Source organism: Mycetomoellerius zeteki, unplaced genomic scaffold, assembly GCF_001594055.1.
Source record: "Mycetomoellerius zeteki isolate Tzet28-1 unplaced genomic scaffold, Tzet1.0 scaffold62, whole genome shotgun sequence".
In the NCBI taxonomy this organism is placed as follows: domain Eukaryota; kingdom Metazoa; phylum Arthropoda; class Insecta; order Hymenoptera; family Formicidae; genus Mycetomoellerius; species Mycetomoellerius zeteki.
Window position 1 is genome coordinate 554764 of NW_017257632.1, and position 15121 is coordinate 569884.

Below are 15121 nucleotides of genomic sequence, written 5' to 3' on the forward strand. Positions count from 1 at the left end.
TCACGTAACAGTGTTGCTGAAGCAATTTTGTGCATTAGCTAATTGTCGCCGAAGCTAGGCCGATTTATCGAATCGTTCGTCTCTTCCGACCCTCTATCATCAACTTCCAATCTGCCGTCCGATGATACCTCGACGCGAATTGCTCGGAAATCGATGCCGATGAATTCTCATTGGCGTTGTCGGCCGTAGACTGATTGGCGTTATCTGCGAATTCGAATTACGCCTAAGCGGATCTTCCGACGCTGACGATGTCATCACGAAAATGGCGCAATCGCGAGCGACTTGGCGGTAACATCTTTTTTTTCTCATTGTTCATTTTTATCGTCCATTATTTTTATATCAGCAACATCGATATTGATAGCGGCGAGTGTATCGACAAGCAAGTGTCATTTGCGCAGGGAATGACTTCAATATCTTTTCCGAACATCGTATCGTCATAGTAACGAGGACAAAAGAGAAAGATAATAAAATGGAACGAATATAGAACGACGTAGACTCTATCACACCGAGGTGATAACGTGAACACAACCGGGTTCTCTCCGTTATGTGCACGAATACGTGTTACGCGATAATACACTGTACAGGATTAAGTATTTCGCAACTGGCAGCTAACAAGCTTAAGCTTTCTCGTGCGTAAAGAAAATCGAAGCATGCGTCGCTTTTTCGTGATACATAAAAGGAAGCACGAATAGATTGTGTTACACATTCTGATTTTAAATAATTGCTACAAAATATTACATTTTAAAAGTCTGGCTTGAGTTATATTATACATTTATGAAAACTAACAGTCTCTCTCTCTCTCTCTCTCTCTCTCTCTCTCTCTCACGTCAAACTTTTATTTAACACTTTAGATATTTAAATTTAAATCTTTTCGTACACGCAAAGGACGGTTTTGCTGAAGCATCTAAAAATTTAGCTAGATACAAATCTGAAAATAATTTTGTGGGACTATCAAAATAATTATACAGGACGCTCAAATTTAAGTTTTATATGCAAACCAAAAGTCCCCTTCTTGGCTGTATATGTTGTAGTGCAATAAATTCTATTCTATTTTATAGGCCGCTCAAATTGGCTGCTAGAATGTCAAAACTTTTTGCAGCATTATACTTGAAATTTCTATGTAATTATTTTGACAAAGTTGTTTTTAGAATTTTGAAAATCTGAGACCAGATTCGTAATCAGCGAAAACCCCCGAGTACCTACCAAGTTTCATTGAAATCAAGCAGTTTTTCGCTTTTTTTGTCCGCCATCTTGGATCCGCCATTTTGAATTTTAAAAAGCTGTTATCAGATTCGTAATCAACGACCCCAAAAACCCCCGAGTAACAAATTTCAATTGAATTCTAAGTAAAGAAAAATGTATGCTTCAAAGGGTTAAAATAACGAAAATGTAATGAAAATGCATAAGTAAGAAAATATATATGTATTTTTATACGTACATTCATATACATATACAACTTTATAAGTGTACCGAAACGCAATTCGAACTTCGAGAGGGATAGATTTTTAAATACTTCAGCAAAATCGTTCTTTTTGTGTAGTCTAATGTAGGGGTCAAATGTATAGCTGTTCGAATATGAAATATTAAGCTCTATTGATAATTAAGCTCATCGCTCTTGTCAATCTGGTCACGTATCCGACCGCGCTCTCGTCGAGAAACCGCACCGAGAACATACTTTCAAAAAGCCGTCCCAGGATCTCCTTATAAAACGCAATTATGAGCCTTAATCAAGTTTCGACGCACTTAATTACTTGAAAGTTGGGAAAACCGTGCTTGCTGTTTACCGACCCTGTTGTGACATCGTTATTCCGACGGCCGCGACGGCGGCGGCGACGACGACGACAAAATAGAACGGTGGTTTTCAGTCATGACGCATGGCACGACAGTAATGAGCTCGCGGTATGTGCGGCGTACTCCACCTTCGCGAACTATGCCTATCACACAACCAGAATTTAATATACGACGTTAGAATGAGCTCGCGGACTAGAACTGGATTCGTGATATTTGCGAAGTCTCGAGCGCGAACTCGCGCGGCGGCGCTATTTCGATAGTAATATTACGTTTAGTACGTTACCAATGTTGTTTGAGAACGCAACGAAGCCAATCGATTGCCCAGAATAGTGAAGCCATCGACATATGCTCCTCGAAATACCGTCGTTTCGTTTTCTGAATCTGTTACACTGTTAAATTTATAGAACGTCAAATTATACACCCGTGTGAAGTTGGTTCCCAAACTTTTGAAAAAAATTAACTTTCTATAGCTCGTTCCATTACTCATCGTTCTCACAACATTAATCACTATTCCACGTATTCGACGTTGAAAGCGTCAGTGGTCGAACAGTTCAATCGCACGATCAAGAATGATATGTGGAAGATGTTTACGCTCAACGGCAATTACAAATGGGCCGACACGAGCTGCCGTGTCGTGTCAAATTACAGCGCGCTGAAGCATCGCACTGGCTACGTTTACACCGTGCATTTAGGCCGCGGTTTATACAATAGACGTCCTTATTTATCCTGTATATTAAACAAAGACACCTATCGTATAGGTCGCGGATTAAGCGCACGGTGTAAACGTAGCCATTATCAGCATGCGACCCGCTGACGTAACTTCCGCGATCGCCGAAAGACTCTTGGATACGATGTACAGCGCAATAAAGATCGCGGGTCCGGCAAAATTCAAAGTGAACGATTCGGTACGCGTGGGCAAGACAATTTTTGAGAAGAGTTACACGCCAAATTAAACTACCGAGGTGTTTACGATCGTTAAAGTGCAGCGTATCAATCCTGTAATCTATCTACTCGAGGACTATCGCGGAAAATCCATCGTTGGAGCGTTCTACGAGCACGAGTTGCATCGCGCTACTCATTCGGACGTGTATCTCGTGGAGAAAGTACTGCGCAGGAAGGGAGACAAGGTGTACGTCAAGTGGCTGGGATTCGATGGATCGCACAATTCGTGGATAGAAAAAAACGTCATTTGAAAAATTTTAATTCATATTTTTTTTTTATACATATAATAAATATATCAATATAAATATATAAACGTATAAAATATTTTTATTATCTCTTTCATCTTCGTTTGAAGTATACAAAATACATAATTTTTTTTAACAACATGTATAGAGATAGAATACGTATATATAAATGTACAAAGATACAATATTTAAAAAATACGTACTATATGAAAATATAAAAAAATGTAAAAACATATATGCAGTGTAAATTAAAATAATAGTAATACACATAAAAAAATAATAGTAATACGTATATAAATATAAAAAAAAAACGTATAGTACATGAAATGTAAATTACAATGATGGTAATACATAGTAGCAATATATACTACATATAAAACATTTGATACATATATTACAAAGGTATCCGCCAATTCCCTCACGATAACGTCTCCGTCGAATCCGGTACGACGTATCGTTTGTCGTCCTATGGATTCAGAGCGATTTTCGATTCGGGGATATCGTGTATGTATACCTCGTGCAGTTTAGATCGTATACACGATTGACGACGAATCATTTCAATCTCTTTGTTCAAACACCGGGTGTAATCGTCGAATGCTATTGTTCGCGCTACGACGTTACTCTTTACACCTTTTGCTTTTTTAGTGTCATTTTTTTCATCAACACCTCACCGCGTACATCTTCGCTCTGAGTCCAACGAATTCTGTCATTATCGCACTGTTCTCATCCTTCATCAGGCCGGGTACTTTCTTATTCGCGAGAGGCATACCGTACGCGTTGTCCGCCGGATAATCGCTCGTGTCGAATCTAGCGATATCGCGTTTCATAGTCTCGTACACATCGTCATATCCTATGTGGTATACGAGACTCAGTGTATATAATCTTACATTTGTCTTGATACATCATGTACTCGTGATAAAATTCAATCATCAAGCAGACTTTCGATATGTCCAGTATACCCACATAAATCGGCTTGTTGAACTTCATTTCGAGTTTGCACGGTTCGACGGTGATTAGATTTTCCGCTAAAGACGCTACGACTGTGGAAATTCGGTTTTACGATCATTGCCTCCGCACCGTACCGTTCATCCCATTTTGTTACTAATTTTACATCGATGATTTCGAACGTTTTCCATAGTTTTACCGAATACCGCATTGTTCATTAATTTATATAAATTTTTCTCAAAATCATTTTTCGCGCGCGTTCTAAACTGTGTATTGAGTTCAATGTAATCGCGGAGCCAGACGGATTGAGCGAATTATAATACTCGATGAATTTTTGTTATGCGAAGATCGTGATGAGTACATTGCTTCAGGTTTCGGTAGTGGATGACGTAACGCTCTTTATCGTATAGCGTTGCTAGAAGTTTATTCTCGCGCTTAACATGGTAATGTGGACATTGTTTACTTTGAAAGTAAGTAATTCTGTACAGAAATGGATTAATTTACATCATAGAAAAATAATATGTAAAATATTATTTAACTCAAAGAATTGAGTTTGCTCCTTTGATATTTAACAGTGAAATATTTAATCTTCCACGTAATTATAATATTATCATAAGTCCGTCGACTTATATCATCGAGAGAATGATATAAGTCTGTACTTGATATAATCGCATCTCGAAATCCAAATTCAAGAGAGCAACTTCTATCTAAAACCCATTCAAATTATTAAGAGCTTAAGATCCTCTCGAAGTTACTTAATGATATTCTCGAGCGCGGCTCTTTCAGACATTTATTTTATTACGGTATAATAAGGAGAACAACAACCTTGTGTTGAGCACTGTGTTGAGCATTCCTATGTAGTTTAAATTTTTAAATATATTTTATTATCTTACATATTATCAGACAAAGATATTTAACGCGCAACATAAGGAAATGGTGATCGCGTCGTTTACTTAAGTCGTTTTAACACCATCAATTACCGACTCGATTCTTAGCAGATAGATATTTGCATTTACAAGGATTATAAATTGTAGAATTCACATCTACACAGTTTAAAGCTGCAATTTCTGCATCGACGCTTTGTGGTTTACTGCGTCGGAGGGTCTTAATTCAAGAAATACGGTCGACCTAAATTTCTTTATGCGCAACAAACGTGCGCGCGCTTCTTGTAAAACAGAAAGATATCTACATATAAATTCCCAAAGGATTTCTTATTTCTCTCAAAAGAAATCCATGCCTGATTATTCTAAAAAATAACAATATTGGTTTTCGATATTATCACACGAGATTCATTCGCGATATCACTTTTGTTTATTCTTTCATTTCGATTGACACTTTTAATCGACAATACAGCCTTGTGCAAAAATATTAGGCACTTACAATTTTTTCATATTTTACGAAAAGTTAAATATCTCGGCGAAAAGAAATCTCGGAGAGGTTTCCGATCATGCATTTTAAAGCGTAAAGATATAGATATGTACAAACTTTTTTAAAATTGATGATCGAATAAAATTTTTTTTTAAATTTGAAAAAATTTATACAAATCAAGCACATTATAACAAATATTTTTTCCCTTTTGTTCTTTTTTCCATATATTTTTTAATTTTGAAATTGAAAAACATTTTAGAAGAAGTAAGTTTTTGCACAATAAAATTTCACATAATAAAGAATACGATATCTTTGCGAAAAATTATTGTACAAATTTTTTTCAAAAAGCATTTTAAAGCTTAGGAAGCCTACTTTAAGATACTCTTATAAGTAAACTAAATTTTATTGAACTGTAGCGCTTTAAAGTAAGACAAAAATATTGCAAAGATATCATTTTTCGATTTTATGTAACTTAGGAACAAAATATCGTAGACAAGATTCAAACGCAGATTTAAAACCCTATATCTTTACGCTTTAAAACCTCTTCGAGATTTCTTTTCGCTGAGATACTTAACTTTTCGTAAAATACGAGAAAATTGTAAGTGCCTAATACTTTTGCTGTATACAATGCTGTATATGTTAAGTCTTATCTGTTTTTTTTAAATATTTAATAATACTGAAGACTATGGATATAACGCTAGGAGAGAAACGAAAATCTCTTTATTCTTTCCTCGCTTACCGGATAATAATCGCGATTTGAACATCTACTCACTCCGCTTGAATATCTTGAATACCGTCGTGTTCCCGGTCCTTTCGCGTAGTCTCGCCTCTAAATCACCCTACTCTCGTAAATCGTCCGACGCATCCCTCGCGATACTTCACGCGGTAAAATACGGGCATTACACGCTGCGGATGCATGCATGCATCGGGCGGGCCGGCCCGATGCATCGTGGACGATGGGCGTTGCATTCATGTTCATGTCGGGGCCACTCCGCATGCAGACCACCTCTCGCAAGGCGAAATGAACGTAACACTCGAGATGCATCCACGATGAGCATCGTCCGAGACATGAGATTCTTTCCTCGCTTTTCTCACTTATAGCAGTCCGCGATTTACCTCTCGATGCAATGTCGTTCGTTGCTGGCGTTCTTTGCGTCATTTATGTATCAAAGCGAGGAAGAGCGACCAGCAGTTGGCCGTAGCGGAAATGTTGTCTCGCTAAAGTGGGCCATGTGGTAGTTTCTTGGAAAGTGCATACCTCAGGTGTACCGGAAGAACCGGAAAACGGCGGGGTTGAAATGCGCGTGAGAGTGCAGTGCACATACCGGGAGCACAATGGGACAGTTTTGTAATATATTGTAAGCGTGGCGCAAAGTCCAATGGCGCGAATACGCGAAGTTGCGGGCTTTCCATTTACAGTGTCCGAGAAACTGAATAAAGAATGCTCGGGAAAAACGATGACTGCTAGGAAAACTACGAGGCTATTTCGTGCAACGCGTCCTCGACATATACAAAATAAATTTTGGAATTGTTTAAGCTATTGAATTGTTATAGGAATATGACATGAACATAATTATAATAAAAAAATAAATTAATAATATGGCTCAATAAGAATAAATCAATAAATAATATCAATAAATATTTTATAATATTATGCACTGAGAAAAGTTTTTGGTATTTGTGACTATAATTATGTTACCGTAATTGTCATTATTACAATATTAGTAATAACTCATAATATAATTATATGTATAATTTTATATCAATGTATATAGTTGGCACCGAATATGACTACAAATTACAGTCATTACTATAAAATGATTATAGTAACTACACTAAAAAAAAATGCATGTAATTTTACATGGAAATTACATGTTTATGACTGGAAAATTATCTAAATTACTTAAATATGATTGGAAAATTACCTAAATATGATTGGAAATTTCCAATCATGTTATAACGACACGACTAAATCCTTAGGTCCACTTACAACTAAATTTGACATAAAGACGAAATAACCTGAATTTTTGGAAGTTTTAAAGAAGTAACGGAGGGAAAGAATCGGAGTCCTTGGGTGTACATTTTATTCGACTAAAGTGTAAACAATTATTATTTTTATCGCATTGAAAATGTCAAATTTTGTACCGGAAAAATGCCATTTGCGGGAAGTTTTACTTCATTATTTTTTTCTAAAGAAAAGTGCAGCTAAAAGTCATCGTTTGCTTGTGAAAGCTTACAAAGAACATGCTCCATCGGTAAGCATGTGTGAAAAATAGTTTAAACGATTCAGAAGCAATGATTTTGATTTGGATGATAAAGAGCATGGAAAGCCTCTTATGAAGAAATAAAAAATTGGCTTGATAACTGAATCGCTTCAAAACATCCAGATTTCTACCAGCATGGAATCCGTTTATTGCCTTAAAGATAAGCCAAGGTTGTGGCTTCCGATGGAGCATATTTTGAATAAAGTAAGAATGACTTTTATGTTATGTCTAATCAATGCGTTTTTTTTTATCAAAAAATCCGTGAAGTCATACTTGTACACTTAATATATATTTGTTGGTAGAACTGTGCGCATAATTATTAATACTGTAGCAGTAATAACTATAATTATGAAGTTATCACAACAAATAATCATAAAACCTAAAACTTTTCTCTCAATGTATATAATGGAATCTTTTGTATTACACAACACTGCTGTTAGAATACGTTATTCTGCTCACATCCCGTTCTCCTCGCGAGTCACCGCGCATAAACCGTTTCAGATATCGATTCATTCTATTCTCCGTATAGTCACATCAAAATTTTATAGAGCCCCGTGGATACACTATCGCTTACTGGATTATTACAATTTATCATACCTCGCGAATATACCGCCTATCACCGTGCTTCGCATCGAACGTAGGCACGGTAAAGAAAAAACACATACACACATATAAGCGCATCCGAAAGCCATCCTACGCGATACATGATCACGTCGCAAACGCGTTTTCCATTTGCAATATCCCCCTACGAAGCAAATAAAAATCTAATATATATGTGTTTGTATTTGAGGCGGTTGCGACTCGCTTAAACGACGCGACATCGAAGCCGTCGCCTTCGAAGTCGGAAGAAAAGCTCCAGACCGGAAGACGGAGGCGATTCTCGAAAGGTGGCGAACACCGCGGGGTTTAGGGAGTTCACGTCCCTCCCTCCGGAATCCACCGGGGGGGGGAGATGGTGACATTATCGGTTTTGCATCAACCTCAGTTACTTCACGTACGTTCGTCCTTTAGCTTACGTCCTCACGCGTCATCCATTGCGTGCATACATGTGCAACGGCGTGGGAGTGAAACGAGATGCAGCGGTGCGATAAAGACACGGATATTGTGTGCATTCGATCCTCGAATGCCCCCGTCAGCGATGACGACACGGGGTAACTGCAGTGTTCTTCGCGAGCAGTCGAACGAAGAGAGGGCGGTTTTACTCAGCGAGGATGGTAGATTGCGGGGGTGGCGCGTGCGTCATTTAGGTATCGAGGGAAGGGTGCGAGGCGGAAGAGAGATTCGGAGGGCAGGCGGTTTAATAAACATGCGTCATGCTACAAATGAAATATTGATATTACATCATCATCATTACGTAGTTTGTTAATTGCAAAACGCTTAGTTAAATATTTAGTATTTAAACATTTTAATGATGTGATTATATCAAGTATTCTGAACTTGATTAATTTTGTGAATTATAAAATATTTAGCTCTTAAAGCAAATTAAACTTCAAAACTATTGCTGAAATAATTCACGTTCATTGAAAGGGCAAATTTTATGAAAGTTTCACAGTCTCTTTTAACTTAATCGATTCAAATATATCGATCGCCCACGTCGAGATATATTTAACTCTTCGGTGGAAGATATTAATAAGCAAACTCTAAGGAGAGAGAGAGAGAGAGAGAGAGAGAGGGAGGTCGTTCGTGTACAAAGATGTTATTTCATAAGTTGACAACTTTTTTTTATCAAGAAGATCTCATTTTGTGGAAGAAATTATCCAGTACGTTCAGCACAAATATTATTTTTCAAATTGACTATCGTATACCTACCAAATTATTCTTATAAAGTCGGATTTTGAATTATCTAGACCGATTAATTCTCTCTCGCATGTAACCCATTTAAAGGGATCCTAAAGTCGTGTTATTTTACCGATTCTTTTCCAAATAAGTATTTTTCTAACTGCCTTTACAGAATTAAAAATCCTCTACAATTAAAAAATATAAGCGATAATGTAGTCCAAACCGGTTGACTTCGTGCGAAAATCGAAAAAAATTACAGTTTTTTTATCGGTTTCTGGCGTCGACTCATAAACAATATTTGCTTTATATAAAAGCTTTGTACTTTGTACCTATAAAATTAGCTCGGTTTAAACTAGGGATTACATGAACAACCAATGTTGAGTACTTAGAATTAGGTTTAGATACTTAATACGAAAGATTAGTTAGTTAGAAAATTTGTACGCGCGTATTATGTGTACGTGCGATATTGATGCAGTAGTATATAAAGATACGTCGATGTGTTGCATTTAATCGATAAAACAGCGATCTTATCAGATTTCGAGATCCCCGCCGAATCGAGTAACTGTGTAATGCCTGCATTACACTAGCGATTTGAGATTGCGTTTGTGTTTGCATTTCTTGACCAATTAGAAAGGAACTGCTGACCAGCAGTAGCTTCTGGTTGGCCAAGAGACGCAGACACAATCTCCAATCTCTAGTGTGATACGGGTATAAAAGTGACGCGAAGATGAAAGGTATAATAAGTGCAGCATTTGAGGGCTGTTCGTCAACGTTTTCAAAACCGTTCGCACAAGTAGCAAGTGGAGTGGCGAAAAAACAGTTTTTCGAATTAATAAACTCGCGTAGAGGCAAAATGACGCGGTGAGGTGGAGGCGAAGCGGAAGAAGAGGACACCCAGGAAGTCTTCATGCATAATACATGCCACGCGCGGCAATATGTCGCCCTCGTCGCTTCCCTTGTTTTATGAATCTTTCCAACCTCTTCAGTACTGTCGTCCGGCTGCTTCCAAAAGCTGTCGCGCACTTTTTCGGCATCTTGAAAGCCTGGCAACGAGATCGCTCCTTGTCAAAACACTTTCTTTCGCTCGCACAACTTTAAATTACTGTTCATTGTGTTGCCTGCAACTTGTTTCTTTCGGGAATAATTATTCTCTCGTATTTCTCGCAAAATATCTCGGTGTCGGTTTGTTTTTGTATATAATTGACACTATAAGTCGCAATATTAAAAATAAGTATTATCATGAAGTATACTCGCGAGAATTCTTTTAAAATATTGAAAAAAATTACGAACGCGATGTAGCACGGCACACAGCGTCTCGGATAAACGTAGCGGAACTGCAACGACAGAAAATGAAATCGGTTTACCGCGGATGGACTCTTTCTAGAATCCCTGCTTCAAATCCTTCCTGTACCCTTCCTGTTCCGCCACACCGCGCTCCGTTCCCTGCCCCGCTCCGTTACCTTCCGCTCGAGGAAAATTTATGGCAAATTGTTTTAACCGTCGGCATGGTACCACCTGGTACACGAAATATACCGACGGTATACCGACCTCGCGAAAGCGGACACAGCCGTTGTAATAGATTTTGCAAAAGGGGGGTCGTGTCTCCTTTCAGATCGCATAAAAACAGGGAACGAGGATAAGAAGGAACGTGTGCGGTCCCTTATTATTTTATTATATGGTTTATGTTTGAGATTTTCTGCCGATTAATTTGGGAGACGACGATGTACATGAAAAGCCATGTCGCGACAGAATTGCCCCAGTAATTTGAAATGTATGTACATAGAAAGTGTTGATGTAGCGAAATCAAATTCGAAGAATCGAAAAATTAATGCATAAAAAATTTTGTTGAAGTTTCTAGAAATTTAATTGGGTTTAGACCTAAAAATAGTTTAAGCGTCTTACATTTTGATGTTCTAAATAAAATTATTTTTAGAGCTAGCTAAATTTTTGTATGCTTCAACAAAACCGTTCTTTCTTTCTAAAAATTAAATTTAACGATTAAGTTATCTTTATTATAAAAAGTTATTTAAGTATTGGAAGTAGATATACCATAATTTGATTTAAAAATACACACGATGTATTAATGTTTATTTAAAATTAATCAATGTAGACTTAATTATATTTTTATCATAACGTCAAAATTATTTCGATTATTACTACAATTTGCGCTTGAGAGATACGAATAACGAATTTTATTATGAGGCTCACGTTTAATTAATCATGTCGCTTAATTATCGCTCTAGCAAGGGAACGTACGTACACCATGGTGAAAACTTCCGGCAACAAGGAAGATAAAAAGCGGCTGTATGGAACTCGACCGTTGCCAGAACAAATATTTCTCCGTGCAAAGCGGAGGAAAAGAACCGTACGTTCCTCCACTTTATTATGAGGCTTATGTCGAGTTTCCTACCTATTAACTTTCGCGACTGCGACGGAACGGCGAGGCTATAGTAGGGAAAAAAAGAATTCACGTCTAGAACCTTCCTCCATGCACGAATCTTAAAATCGAATGAGAACACAAGGCGGAACAGAGTCACACGAGAGGAATGTTGACAGAACATGTAACATCGCTTAGCGGGTCGCAGTTTCGAGATGTTAAAGTCTGCCTTTCCATTATCCATTCTCGCGATTGAATCTTCGCGATGCCTAAGTTAGGATTAAACTTTAGCTAAATGATTATTTTATACTATTGATTTATCTAACTTTAATAGATAAAGTAAAATTATAAATTATTAAATTACCAATTTTATTTTATTAATATTATTTACCGCATTTTTGTGTAAAAAAAGTACAATATTATCAATCAAACTATTTTACATTTCAATATTAGATTCAATCGATAAACTAGCTAGATGTTGAAACGATGTGAAATCATTTTACTCAATAGAATAATTAATAGACATTAAAAAAGCTATATGTAGTTCCTATCATCTCATTCCTAAAACAATCAAATCTGTTAAAGAGAATAATTGAATAAATCGATAAGCTTCGATCCATATCGGAAAAAGCTCGGAAAATTCACAAGAGATACAAGAGGAAACAACGAGGATGAAAAATGATACGAGGGTAAACCAGCACGATAGTCCATTAGCTCTCACACTGATCTGTGAATAGAATACGTGTTTTCGACGGGGATATGGAACGTGCCGGCATCGTTATATAAACTGTGTTGTTGGGATGGGGCATAGGGGTTGGTTGTAACGACCTCCGTTGATCCTGTCGTTGGCAGGATTATGCCGAGAATGCAAGCCGTAGGACGATTATGCGACGGCGACGGACCCAGCGCGCGAAACACGCCCGCTCGCGTGCTCAGGCACGCGGACACGTGCGTGCCCGTGTTCTTCGTAGAAATTCGTGGATTACGGACGAGAAAATGGCAAATGGCAGTCTCTTGTAGGGCCAAGCTCGCTAGCTGGAATATACTGCTCATACCGGACGGGGAATATTAATACCTTTCTGTAGTCACCTCTGCTTCGAAAATGCTTTTTCACCTCGTATGACAATAATATTTAATGACTAACGTGATTTATGTTTGTATTTACGACGATAAAAGGTAACGAACTCTTGACGTAATATTAAAAAGAATCAAATGAAAAGCAAAAAAAATAAAATATATTTATCTAACAATAAGAATAAAAATGTTAGAATTTAAAATGTTAGGACCAGAAAGATTTTCGAAGAAAGAAAAAAGAAAGAGCTTCTGGTGAGCTAATATATGAATTATGAATCCTTTACTATTATCTCTTGCTAGATTTCAAAGGTGAGGTTTACTTAATTTGCTAGAACTATTTTTAATTTTATTAAGAAGCTGTAGAATTCTTATAATTAGGATTGCCTTCAGCACTGTAATAAAAAGTTAATTTTTTAAAAGATGAGGTGCTGACTTTACAGAGGTAAGGGCTAAGGAAACTGGAAATGCATCGAGGGTGAGATTTTGTTTGATATCGTCAATATTCGAGTTTTCAGACGTTGTTCTACTTTTAAAAATGGATGAAATTTCTTTCTTTTATGGGCGCGAATTTATGACCGTGTAAATGTGATTTGTAAAAAGAACGGACAGAATAACAAGCTATCGAAATATCGATCGAGGGGAGGTGTATTACCATTCGCGGAAGTACGCGGTACGGTTTAGTAGGTGTATATATTTTGTCTGTGATTTCGGTAGTGAATACATATACTTTGTCTCTCTTTCTCTATCTTTCCCTCGCTATCTTAGCGCAAAAATGACGCGCACTCTCATTTGTATTCACGCTGTAAAGTCTGAGTTACGAGAAACGCGAATATAAATTGCCATTACGAGGTGCGGCGAAAAGAAACGCGGCTGAGAGACAAGGAGATAAATCTTCTTGTTTGTCAAAATACCTTCTCGTTTTTGGGTTTGAAACTTATTTCTCTCTCGCATACGAATCGCATGTGGACTCGTGCGTGACGCGTGGGTCGTGCCCGAAGAAGAAAAGCGATAATAAGCCAACGAGCCGAATGCGCTCGGCAGAGAGAAACGAACGAAATAATTGGAATTGGAGCTAGTAGACGTGTTATGCGGAGAAAAAATACTCGGAATGAGAATGGAATTTATCGCGGCAAGAAAGATCCAGAGGGATGTTGACCTACATTTCGAAATAATTCTACACTGTTAAATTCATGTCAAATTATATCGAGTTATTTTTAATTATTTCTTTAGACGTTCCTATTCAATATGTCGTTAATTTAACAAACAATGGAGTTTAACGATTTAATTCAAGAAAATATATTAAATTTCAGCCAAATTTAGTTTATTATTTAGTAAGTGCATTAGACATTGTTTACCACAGAAAAAGATTGATTTACATTTTGACACACATAAAAGTTAAAAATAATAAAATGTTGCTTAATTCAAAGAATTGGGTTATCATTGTTTCTTTGATATCTAATAATATAATCTCTCTTAAAATATTCATGCTGACGTTCGACTCTCATATTTAGTGTCAAAACAGGTTACCCTCATTTTTAATGTCAAAATAGATGATCAAAATTGATACTTATATTCGTCAATTTTTATCACTGGTCTGTTTTGACGCTAAAAATGAACGTCGAACGTCAGCATGAAAAGACTCAAAACAGTGCTCGCGCACTGAAAGAAAAGATTGGCTGCTGCAGTAAATTAGATGGTAAAATATGGTATAGCATTTTTAATTGGCTGCAGCAGTCAATTTTTGGTTGCTACAGCCAATCGAAATCCTATACTGACATTGCGGATAGGTTAACACAACCAAAAATTGGCTGCAGCAATAAAAATTGGCTATTGCAGCCAATTAAAAGTGGCCATATTTTGCCATCTAATTTGCTGCAGCAGCCAATCTTTTTTTTCAGTGCGGAAATTACATTTATTAGCAGCAAAAAAAGTCGATAAAATTTAAACTTGTCCCTCGAGCTGAAAATCAATTTTCGCGAGCCTTTCAACTATCTTAACATATATGTTATATTCCGGAGAATATGAGATAAATATTAGGTACCGCGGAAAAATCATGTCGTTTTTTTTCCTTATAAACATCTTTTGAAAAGACAACACGGACTTTCCACGGTACCTAATATTTTGCAAATTCTTAAAACCAAGAAAATTATGAAGGTGTTTGCATGAAAAGAATCACGCAATTGCTGAAGAATCTTTAAAATTTAGCTAGATACAAATCTGAAAATAATTTTATTGGACATCAAAATTATCTAGAACGCGTAGTATAGTAAACAGTATACGTATATTACGTAGTATAGTAAACAATGCTGCAAAAAGTTTTAACATTCTGGCAACCA

General features: G+C 36.9%; 1 protein-coding gene and 1 long non-coding RNA gene across 7 annotated transcripts in view; one reads left to right on the top strand and one right to left on the bottom strand.

Annotated features, from left to right (window-relative positions):
• The window catches only part of LOC108728604 (protein Fe65 homolog), a 193068-nt gene that overhangs the window by 87294 nt on the left and 90653 nt on the right, over positions 1 to 15121 (top strand). The gene's annotated exons all lie outside the window — the stretch shown is intronic.
• Positions 78 to 2104, bottom strand: LOC108728605 (uncharacterized). Its single transcript, XR_001936896.1, has 3 exons — positions 2075 to 2104; positions 1752 to 1934; positions 78 to 204 (listed from the first exon to the last, which is right to left on the bottom strand). It is a non-coding gene; the product is annotated as an uncharacterized lncRNA (long non-coding RNA).